This window comes from Microtus pennsylvanicus, chromosome 15, assembly GCF_037038515.1.
Source record: "Microtus pennsylvanicus isolate mMicPen1 chromosome 15, mMicPen1.hap1, whole genome shotgun sequence".
Classification (NCBI taxonomy): domain Eukaryota; kingdom Metazoa; phylum Chordata; class Mammalia; order Rodentia; family Cricetidae; genus Microtus; species Microtus pennsylvanicus.
This window is the reverse complement of record NC_134593.1, coordinates 43,329,368-43,339,427: the sequence shown is the minus strand read 5'-3', so window position 1 is coordinate 43,339,427 and position 10,060 is coordinate 43,329,368.

Genomic DNA, 10,060 nt, shown 5'->3' with positions numbered 1-10,060 from the left:
ATTCAGGAAATGGATAATGCTGAAATAACACAAATGAATTCTACTGTATATAAATAAGCCAATTTAAAGTAATTTAGTAAAGAAAAGATTCTATTGCTTAAAAAAATTTTTTTTGAAAACATTTTGTTTCATTGTAGCATGTACCAGGCTTTGGTGCTTTAATGTTCTTTCTCCTTTTACATCCCCCTCTGGGTTTGAGTCCACTAAATTCAAAAATCATTGCCTTTCGAGAATTTATTGGTATTTAAAAGCCGATCCCAACCTCTTACAAATTGCCGTTGTAGTCTGTGTAAGGTAATGGTCAATAAATAAGAGAGGAAAAAAAGAACAGAACACTAAAGCTAGATGGTAAGAGAAGAGAGGGGTGCTTGGTACACGCTTTCTAAACAAACAAAAGGCATAATTGGAAAAATTCATTTTTATGTTTCCTTACATTAGATGGGACCGCTGAGTGAAGCATTCACTGATGAATTACTCCTGTAATCTGTGCAGGAAAAACAGCTACTGGCAAATTAAAGAGTCCTGGAACAGAGCCATGAGAACTAAATGGCTAAAAATGAAAACAGGCAAACATTTGAGAGTATTCTACAGAATACAGATCTTTCAACACCTCCCCCTTTTCACTAGCTAATTCATCGTCATGGAAACCGAATTTATCAAAATGTTCCTGCTTAGTCCTGGTGACCCAGTGAGCAGACTTAGAGAGCAGGGGAAGGGAACTCGGGCTGAAGCAGTTTTAACAAATGATACACAGCAGTGCAGAAATCGGCGAATTTTGAATGGCGACATTGTGTCGGTTGAACAGGTTCCCAAGTCCCAAAGGGTTCACTTTTTTTTTGTTATGTTTTTTTTTTCAAGTCTGCCAAGCAGAGAAATCACAAACCTCCCAGTGAGTGAGCACAGTTGACTGACCCCCACTGAATGTGGTTGATTTTAGGTTTGAGCTCACCTTCTCCCCTCAGCTTGTTATTATCCCCCCCCCCCCACACACACACTTATCTAAGAGATGTCAAATCCAGAGTTGGGTGGTGTTTCTTTGGCTCATCCATTGGCCTCAGTGCTCTTCTGGCTAGTCTGAAGTTTCAAAGATGCAAAAATCCTTCACTCCTCCTTGCAACCAAGTTCCCTTACCTGCAGCTGAAGGGAGGTGTGAACAACCAGAGCCTAAGGGACCTGGAAAACATTAAGCTAACAGGAATTATCCTGCAATGCCCTGGCCTTTTTCCTATCAGGATAGTAACCTGAGGAATTCCCTAAGAAAAAGTTCCATTTAAACTATTTTTAAAAATGTTAGATAATGCCGGGCGGTGGTGGCACACGCCTTTAATCCCAGCACTCAGGAGGCAGAGGCAGGTGGATCTCTGTGAGTTCGAGGCCAGCCTGGTCTACAAGAGCTAGTTCCAGGACAGGCTCCAAAACCACAGAGAAACCCTGTCTCAAAAAAAAAAAAAATGTTAGATAATATCCATGTGGCTGCAGAAAAGGTTGATTAATTATTTATTTATTTTCTACTTTATTAGCAATTACAGAGTTGTCATGGAAACCACAAATCATGTTTCAGACGATTCTGGAACTTAAATGTCAGAATGTGAGCAGGCAGGAGCCCTTCCCACTTTTTTGCCTTAGTCGGTAGTCAATCTCTCTCTCTGGTGATTTACAGAGAACATCTTTAAACATTCAGAAATAATAGCACTGAGCAACATCAGTAAAAAGTGAACATTTAGTCATTCATTCTTTAATAGCCACTTCCTCTTTCCTTGAGGCTGGTGCCTTTCAAGTGTTAAGGCAGACATAAGAAGTAAATCATTTAGTAAAAGAAATCCTCTTTAATTAGCAGTTTACAATAATTAATGATAAAAAAACAAGACTAGGAATTTCTCTTTTTTGGTTTTTAATGTTTTATTGTAGAAAAGAAAAAATCAAAGGTCTCCTTTGGAGAACTATATTCAAGGTGAAATAACTGGTTGGGGGTTGGAAACTTGTCTGTGTTTCTTTTGATTCTAAGGGTGAGTTGGGGTTTTATCACAGAAGCAACACGACCCATTTGTGTTTCCTGGCAGCCAGAAATAATTAATCTGTGTGGAGACTGCAGGCAAAATATCCATGTTTGCCTGTGTGACTCTTCTGTGCTAAGCTGGGAAATGGAAACCTCTGGCCATCAGAGCAGCTCATGGTTAGAAAGAAAAAACTCAAACACTCAGACACTCTGGATTTGTTTGCTGATCTTTGTTTGAATACAGAATGCACTTCTCTTCAGAGATTCCATCATGTGTGTGTGCACTGAGTTTCACGTGTAGGGTCTCTTTTTACTCTTCAGGGCTGGCGAGGTCACTTAACTTACTCCTTCATTATATGAATATTTTTGTACTAGAGGACCTTTAGAGTGAGAACCAATTAAGTCTGCTCAGTTTCTTCTTTCCTTCCTTCCTTCCTTCCTTCCTTCCTTCCTTCCTTCCTTCCTTCCTTCCTTTCTTTTTCCAAGCTAGGGAATATTTTAGAACTTCTAGTGAAAAATAAAGGCTTTTAGCATCTTTTAGGTAAATAGCTAATACTTATAGCAAATTTGATGCATCATTAAACCGGACATTCACATTTTATGTTACATGATATCTAGTTTTCATCTATCATCTCTTTCCTACCTTATATCTGTCTTTATCTGTTACCAATCTATCTGTCTGTCTGTCTGTCTGTCTGTCTATCTACCTGTCTATTTAGCTATTATCTATCTATCACCTATTATCCATCTATTTGTCTGTTTATAACATATCTATCTTATATTGTTCCAATTACCCATCTCTATAGTCCATGTGCCTTAAAGGAAAAAAATTTAAGGTTTTATAAAAATATAAGTTATATGATTTAGATGACTGTAATTCAACCCTACTTTTACAGAACATGACCTATTTTTTTTCTCATTTTTAAAGTTTAAATAAAACATTTAGTATTTCTATAGATCTTGTTTCTTCATCTTTAAAATGAGAAAAGTATCTGACCATTATAAGTTATCAGGGACACCTTCAAATGCCATTTGAATCTTGAGGTACTCAGAGTTCATTTTGGTGAATGAATAAATAGTCTTGATATTTTCTTTTGCAAATTGAACAGTGACAACACTTGGATTCCTCTTAAAGGCAGAGGTGCTATGGAGGACAGTGTTTGCTTCGTGTCCTATACAAATCCATCCCAAGAAACAGATAAAAAGAGAAATGCATACCGTGTGTGAGACCACAGAAGATTGACAAAGTGGAAGACTCCTCCTCCTCCTACAACAACAACAACAACTACTACATATTTTGTGTGTCTTTCTAAAATAGAAACTTTTAGTAGGAAGCAGAAAATATCACTGTTTCTGTTGCCAAGAAGCAGTAGGCAGTTGGAGAGATATGATTCATGAGGGCAGTTGTTTTGATTCTGAGGTCAGAATTAGTAGAAGAACAAGGTTCTTGCAACCTACTCCTTAGTCCTTGCTGGCACATAGCCCTCTCTGCAGAGCTAGAGCAAAGCAATTTATTCCTCCTTTAAAAAGGTGCCCAGAAAGGTCAAACACAGTTGTGAACTGTAAGGAATGATGCTAGTACCCTGTTCCTTCTTTCTCAGTGCTGTGTGGAAGCCCACAGAGAAGAAAAGTTAACTTCTCATGACCATGGCAAACTAGTGAAGGGGGATCACATTCATATTTAACGTATACTCTCTTTCAACATTGATTTTTATGTTATCCAGAAAATTAGCATTTTAAATTTAACTAAAGCTTATGAACGACACATTTCTTTCAATGCACACATAAGTCTCTCTCTGTTTCTCTCTGTCTCTTTCTCTCTCTCTCTCACACACACACACATACACACACACACATTGAATTCCAACACACATTTACCTTTCTGATTTATCAAGTCATATTTTATTAGAGCCACAGTTAAAAGTATTTTGGGACAGGAGACACTGTGAAATTACTCAAGAAATAGGATCAGGGTGAATGTACAATTTGGGATGAACGGATCAATATCTTTCTGTACATTTTGGTCACCAAGACATACTGATAGTCTGAGTAGTCTGAGCTTGGACCAGTTGAGAGTTTACCTTGGAACTGTCATTTACAGTGTTAGACTTGACTCATTTCCCATATCCTGTTGCACACAGGCAATGTTACTCTCTATTTCCCCTCCATTTGTAGGTACCATTAGTAGGAGATGTGCATCCAACTTTCAGTCAGATTATCTATAAACTAGAAACCAAGCTCAAGTAAAAAATGACCTATTGAGTCGAAGCTAAAATTTTCTTGGGAAACTTAAATTTGCTTTTTGTCGCATTCTCCTAAATGCATGGATAGTCAAATAAATTTTAACACAGTAACAGATCACCTTATCACTAGTCCCTTCTGAATGTGTACTAGTAAGCAACTTCCTGTCTCTATTTCACTGTATGGCTTGTCTTCTAAGATCAGAGATAACTGGATCAAGAATCAGCACGGGCACCTCAGTCCAATGCAGTCATCTTGTGAATCACGATTGTGATGAACGACATCTGTTGAGCAGGGATTGCATATATTAGAACATGATTAACCCATCTGTATTATTTTCAACCTACTTGTGTCTTTATTTTTTTTTATAGCCAGATAAGGACACAGAGAAGGGCAGACTAAATTGACCAAAAGGTTAAAAGTCACACAAGCTGGTAGGAACCATTAAGCAAAGAATGTGAAGTAGAGAAAACAAAGAAAGCAATCAAAAGACACACTGTCTATTGGATGATGGACGACTGTGAGATTGTGTTAGGTAGACATTTACAGCCTAATTATCCATGAAACTGATTCCGTTGACAGATGAAATGCCCGTCTATGCGCTCTGTTTCACCTTCTCTTCCTACAGAGGGTCCCACTGGTGGAAAATAATCAGCCCCAGCACTTCACTTTCTTCTGTTTAGTTTCTACTTCCTTCTCTTTGTGAAATTGTTATTATTATTTTTTTTTTTACCATGGCAATATTTATTAAAATACTGGTGAAAAATAGAAGTCTCTTGGGCTGCTCAAGACAGGGGAAAACAGACCACACCACACTCAAGGTGTCTGCACCTTCTTCCGGGCCACTTTCCTTTTCTTGACCCCACTCTGGAACAGGCTGGGGCTCCTGTTAACCAGAGACAGCCTTGCCCTTTTTCGTGGCAGGGAAGACTGGGGCGTCTTTCTCAAGACCTCCTTTGTGGGAAGAGCCTTCTGGTAATGTTTTTTGCCTTCAGGCTCTATGGGGGACACAGGAGTGGTTCCATTCACCTGTGACAGCTTCTCTTTTTTCTTCTGTAGTTTTGGGGTCTTAGCAGGGGTGCTGGGGTTTAGGGTGGGGTTGTTGGGAGCTGGACTCTTGGTATTTATATGTTTCACTCTAGGAATTTTTTAATGTCTATTTACCTGTCTTTCAAATCACTGATTCTTTTCTGGCTCAAGTCTACAAATTAAGATATCAACATCATTTTCCATTTTTATAACACCAATCTTTATTTCTAGCACCTCTTTATTCTTTTGTAGACTCCCCATATCTCTCCTTCTGTGAGTCATCTGCTCTTTTATCTTATCCTCCCTTCCCATTAGATCTTTCAGCTGATTAGACAGAACTAGTTTTCGGGCTTGCTGATTCCCAAGTCTTGTTCATGCTGTCCTGTTTCTTCAAGACTTTATTTTGAACATCTAGGATGCTCTCGAATATGTCTTCTCATTGACATTTTGACATGGCACCGATCAGGTGAGAAGAATTTGAGGTCATTAGAATATTTGGGTGAGGTTTTTTTATTTATCTGGATAATGCTTAAGCCATATTTACAGTTTGCATTGTCTCAGAGGCTACAGTTTTATGTGGTATATGGTTTTTATTTTAGCTGTTGTCTTTATTTTCCTAGAAGGTTCCTACTTGAACACTATATGAGAGCTACAGTTCTTTTTATTGTTATGCAGGATCCCTATTGATATGTATGTAGGGAGTGGGGAATCATGACACAGTATGTGACTGTCGATACCGCTCCATGAGCCTCTTTCCTTCACACAGGTGTTTCTCATCTTTGTTATTCTTTATTGTTGTTTGGTTTTCCCTGTTTGTAGAAAATAGGAATTCTACGGGGGTCTAGAATTGGTTATTTTCTTGCCTTTAGGACTGTTAAAATCCAGGAAATCTCAAGTAAATTAGGCTTCAGTGGCATATTTTACTTCATTGAAGCCTTGGTCTCCCAGGGATAACTTTCAGCAAACTCCTTCTTTTTTTTTTTTTTTTATTTTTTATTTATTTATTTATTTATTTATTTATTTATTTATTTATTTATTTATTAAGGATTTCTGCCTCCTCCCCGCAACCGCCTCCCATTTCCCTCCCCCTCCCCCGATCAAGTCACCCTCCCTAATCTGCTCGAAGAGCAATCAGGGTTCCCTGACCTGTGGGAAGCCCAAGGACTGCCCACCTCTATCCAGGTCTCCTAAGGTGAGCATCCAAACTGCCTAGGCTCCCCCAAAGCCAGTACGTGCAGTAGGATCAAAAACCCTCTGCGATTGTTCTTGAGTTCTCAGTATTCCTCATTGTCCTCTATATTCAGCCAGTCCGGATGCAATGCATCCACTGCCAGTTCTTGATGCTACTAAGGTCTCTGGTCCTAATCTGAGTACCCATGTCTGTCTCTTAAGTATTGAATGTCAATTTTCACTGTAACTTCAATCAATCAGAATATTTTGCACACAAGAATAGCTTTTCCTTTGTCGTCCTCATTTCTTGAGACAGGATTTCTTTATATTGATAATGGTCTCCACCTTGCCATCATGCAGCCTCGGCTTAATACTGGGATTACATACAGGTAAGTGCCACTACATCTGGCTAAGCGCTTTTGATTTTTAGTTGCTCAGCTTTCTCCCCCATATTGATGGGAGCAATGACTTCCAAGCTTGTTACATGTTAGATTAGAAGGTGAAAATAAATGATTGACTCTTAAAATGGCCCAAATCCCTGAAATTTCTCTCCCCACTCTAAAATATCATGCCTAGTTACTTCTAGAGGACTGGTTTCCTTTTCTCTTAAGGTAATGGTCCATCATTGTATGTGAAAGCCCTCTTCTTAGACACTGTCTGTCTTGTGCTTGCTCAGTCTGAGCTGAGACAAATGATGTGGCTCATTTTAGTTCTTTTTTAGTGAAAGAGAAAAGACTTTGGGACAGAGAGATGAAAGAAAGAGATGTACACACACACATTTAATTTCTAATAGAGGACTGCTAGAAATTTATGTGTGAGTGGGGTTTGAAAAATGAAGACAGCTCTAGAAATCGAAATGTTCCGTTTCATATACCTTCTGTAGAAACTGTATTCTAAATACTTCACACAACTTTCTATTTAAAATAACAATATTACAGCCTGATTTATTTTGCATTATTTATGAGGGTTTTCTTCCTTTACATTGGTCTCAGTATTTTCAGATATGCAGTCATTTTGGGCCCCTCTTCTAATCTTGAGTTGTGTGGGAATGTAGGTCTTTCCTCATGTGTACCCTAGAGACAGTGTTTTCTTACAAGCAGGTTTCAAAATAGAGGTGTCGCCAGGTGTGGTGATCTTGTAATCTTGGCATTTGGGAGGTGGAGGCAAGAGGATTAGTTACCACCTTCAAGGCCTGCCTGGGCTACATCTTTCCAGGATTGCAAGGACTACAGAGTGACACCTTGTGACAACAAAACAAAAAGAATAAAAAACAATGGATTTCTTATATAAAGTCAGTCTGTGAAGCATTAATTATAACATTAATTAATTACTATTTAGCAATGTAACTAATGTGCTGTACTAATTAGTTATTGGCTACGTTGAGGTAGAGCCTGTAGTACAGGCTCCATTGTTTCCTCTGTTTGTCTTGATCCTTATCCTGTATCAGCATCTCTTATTTGTGCTTGTTTTCATGAATTTACCTGTCTGTGCAGTAAAAACATGGGTGAAGTGAATTAAGCACTAACTCAAGTGTATAAAATACAAAGCACTTGGCTTTGAACTTACATGATCACCGCTCCGTAGAGGCTTCTTTTGAAGCTGGTAAACACAGCCCCGTGGAAAAGCAATATTTTGACTTCTTTTTTTTTTTTATTTATTAAGCCACAAAGAAATCTTGAAAGACCGCTTTTCACAGGATCCTAGAGATATTTTTCTGTTTTATTTTTTTACTTTTGGAAAAATAAAATGTGTATAAAGAAAGACAATTAGGCATGCAGGTGACTTGATAGTTTGCCAGCAGAAATAAGCCTTTTCATATAGGCTGTGTGTGAATGTCTAGGTGTGTGGCTGTAAGTTGAGCTTTGGTCTGAGGAACCACTTTTAAGAGTGTGGAGTTAGGGGTTGCTAGCATTGGAGAGCAAGGCCATTTCTGCGCTATTCTGGGCAGTGTGAAGTTTTCCATGAACAATCCGATGTTTTTGCTTGGGTTGGGATCTGTCTATTGATGTGTTCATCTCCGAATCATCTCTAGAGGATGTGAGTACTTTGGGCACGAATGCGGTTTTCCCTTCTCATTTAATGGTCGAAGAAACTAATGTACAGTGAAATGATGTGGACAAAGGCAGGGCAGTAAAATTGAGATCAGTGCTCACAGCGCTCCTGTTTGAAGCCTGTTGTTTCACCATTAGCCACCTCACCTTACTTGTGATGTTCTTGAATTCAGAATTAATTTCTTCTTTTGGGGAACCTCTAGGGCTCTTTATCTATATCTGCCTTTCACTACATCCCAATCTATAGATTATGTATCAGGTATGTATGTATGTTTTCTCTTCACTTTCCCTCTGTGAGGACCTTGAAGAGTGAGGATCCTATTCTTTAGTCTGCATGGAAATTGTCAACCCTAGCTCCTGAAGCTAATAAAAAAGTTATCTCCTGTATAGCATCTGTGTGGCTCAGGTAATTATTTATTATATGTCATATGAATAAGAATTCACTGACATTATTACTACTAGGAAGGGGAAAAGCAGAGATGAGCTTTAGTGAGAGTCAGGGAAGGGATATTTACTAACATGTGACCAAATGCATCTTTGCCTCCTGTATTTCTGGCATGAAATTTCTAGGCCCACAGAAAGAATTTTTTTTGAGTGGGAATCCAAAACAATCACTTTCAGCAGTTAGAAGGGGAGGAATGTGTCCCAGAGCTCTGGGAGGCTTTGTATCAGTTTTCAGCATGCATTGAGGAACTTTCAATTCAGCTAGCCCTTGATAGGCACATCTGTCTCAAACTTTTAACAGCACAAACCTCAAGTAACCTAACACCCATCTTGTGCCGATCCCAGCCCAATTCATACTTATCAGGTGAAAAACTGATAGCCCCGCTGTGGTCATCATCGGCTTCCCTTCCAACAAGCAGGTCAGCACCTGACCTGTCTTCCTTCCCTGACAATGTGGTTTGAGGGACTTGGAGTTTAAACTATATTTTATCTCTGTGCCTTCCTTATATGGGTAATAGAATAGGTGGGCTGAAAGACAGATTGCGGATGAGAAACTGTGTTGCTCCTAAACTGTGAACCTGGCTTTATACTCTTAAAAACTCAAGTCTGAAAAATGGCTTCTGCTGTCCTGGGTTGGGGTAACTGCAGTTTCTGATGATTTTCATCTTATGTTTGACATAACACCAGTTGTGGAAGCAGGGAAAGGTAGTGTAGGTTCTGTCTCCACTATCTGCCCTTATGTGTCAAACCCAATGATTAGTTCTAGATTAAAGTCGCAGTGCCCTTGCTGCTTTCAGTTCTCTCTTTTCCCATTTTAAAAATAACGATCCTAGGTTACATTTATTTTTGTTATTATCACATCCTGTGGGCTCAATAGATTTGATTCTAGCAGGTAACCGAGTGAATTAGATATCATAACACAGATGGTAAATATCTCGCTGGTGTCACCAAAGCTTAGGGAGTAGAGCCTGTTTGAAATATGGTAATGGACGAATAGCTCCAATTCAGTAGGAACAGATTTTGTTTAGCGAAAAAAAGTCACAATAATCTTCTGCATCAATATCATTTATGCCTGCTCAGAAATCCAAAATCCTAAGAGGAGAATTTTCTGGAGATCATTGGAGTGTGA